The following is a 2,392-nucleotide window of genomic DNA, read 5'->3' as shown; positions in this document are numbered from 1 at the left end:
TTTGTGAGTTAGAGGGACCAGCTTCTTCCTCTGGTTCATCTTCCTCTGGCTCAACTTCCTCTGGAGCTTTGCCTTTGTCAGAAACATTAATGCTTAAATCTGCAAACTTTTCAACTAGCTTTGACTGGTCAGAGTCAAGCTTATCATCAAATCTAACATGAATAGATTCTTCAATAGTCTTAGCATCAGTATTATAAAATCTAAAACCTTTAGATCTATCAGAATAACCAAGTAATAGACACTTAGAAGATTTAGCATCAAATTTATGCAATCTATCCTTAGTATTGAGAACATAACAAACACAGCCAAAAGGATGAAAATAAGAAATGTTGGGTTTTATGTTCTTCCACAATTCATAAGGAGTCTTATTCAGAATTGGTCTCACAGAGATTCTGTTCTGAATGTAACATGCTGTATTTACTGCCTCTGCCCAAAAGTGCTTAGCCATGCCAGTTTCTTGGAGCATGGTTCTAGCCATCTCCTGAAGAGTTCTGTTCTTCCTCTCAACAACACCATTTTGTTGAGGAGTTCTGGGACAAGAGAAATCATGTGCAATTCCATAGGAATCAAACAGACTCTCAAACTTGTCATTCTCAAACTCTCCACCATGGTCACTTCTGACACGCACAATTCTACAAGCCTTCTCGTTTTGCACTTGAGCAATGAAGGTAGAGAACACAGCATGAGACTCATCCTTGCGGGTTAGAAACTTTACCCATGTCCAGCGGCTATAGTCATCAACGATAACCATCCCATATCTCTTGCCACCTATAGACTCAGTTTTCACTGGTCCAAACAGGTCGATATGCAGAAGTTCTAACGGCCTTGAGGTTGAGACAACATTCTTTGCCTTGAAAGGGACTTTTGTGAATTTGCCTTTCTGACATGCTTCACAAAGAGCGTCTGAAGCGAACTTCAGATTGGGTAAGCCCCTGACAAGGTTTAGCTTGCTCAGCTGAGAAATCTTTCTCATACTGGCATGCCCTAACCGTCTATGCCATACCCACTGCTCTTCATTAACAGACAGAAGGCACTTCACATTCTGAGCCTCCAACTCAGATAATCTGATCTTATAAATGTTGTTCTTCCTCTTGCTGTTAAACAGAACAGAGCCATCGATCTGACTTACAGCCCGGCAGGACTTTTGATTGAATATAACATCATAACCCTTGTCAGCTAATTGACTTATAGACAATAAGTTATGTGTTAAGCCGTCTACCAATAAAACATTATCAATGCATGGACTACTATCTACACAAATAGTACCAGTACCAATAATTTTACCCTTTTCATTTCCTCCAAAGCCAACTTCGCCTCCAGGCTTAAGTTTCAGCTCTCGGAACATACGCTTTTCTCCCGTCATGTGACGCGAGCATCCACTGTCCAGATACCATGATTGGTGTTTCAGTGGAGCTATCAAGGATATCTGCAACATAGATAATCTTGTCCTTAGGTACCCACTTTCTGGGTCCTCTTTTGTTAGTTACCCCAAAGGTTCTGATCACCTTGGGTGTCTCAACATGATATTTTAAAGGAATATTTGCATGATATTTAGTCATAGAGAAAGATCCCTTTTTAAGAGGGTTTTTAGCAACTTCAGCAGGTACAGGATCAGGCAATATGGTACCAGAGGGAACAAAGCATTCATACAAGGATTTAGCTTTAGACACAGAAGGCTCATTTCTAATTGGTTTAGAATAGCCAATGCCATGCATTCCATTTCTGCTTACACCATAGATCATTGAAGCCATTAAGCTTCTATCTACGCTTTTAGCCAGGAATCTTTGAAAGGATTTTTCATACTTAGATTCATGCTTACTATCAGAGGCATCGCAGGCAATAACTTCTTATAACTTTGCAATTTGATTCTTAAGCACAGAGTTAGAATTAACTAAAGCATGGTTATCATTTTTCAAATCAGATATGATTTTCTCATGTTCAGAAGGAGTTTTAGAAACAGCAGATAAGTTCTTTTTCAGCTTCTTATGCTTAGACAACAAGGAGTTATACTTATCCATGATATCAGACAAAGCATGTTTCAGTTCAGAGGTAGAGAAGGAAGCAAATACCTCATTTTCATCGTCAGAGTCTGGATCTCCTTCTGATTCTGAGTCAGAGTCAACAGCTTCCTTTGACTCTGTTCCTTTGTCTTTGACAATAGCCATGAGTCCTTGGACTTCACCATCAGAGTCAACATCCTCTGACTCTGATTCATCGAATGTCACCATCAGACTCTTCTTGGTCTTGAAGTGCTTCTTTGGCTTCTTGTCCTTCTTCAATTTTGGACAGTCACTTTTGTAGTGCCCTGATTCTTTGCACTCAAAGCAAGTGACTTCCTTGATTGATGACTTCTTCTGACCTGAGGATTCAGACTTTCCTCTTGCCTTTCCAG

Source organism: Lotus japonicus, chromosome 1, assembly GCF_012489685.1.
Source record: "Lotus japonicus ecotype B-129 chromosome 1, LjGifu_v1.2".
Taxonomy (NCBI): domain Eukaryota; kingdom Viridiplantae; phylum Streptophyta; class Magnoliopsida; order Fabales; family Fabaceae; genus Lotus; species Lotus japonicus.
Note: the sequence above shows the minus strand (reverse complement) of the source record.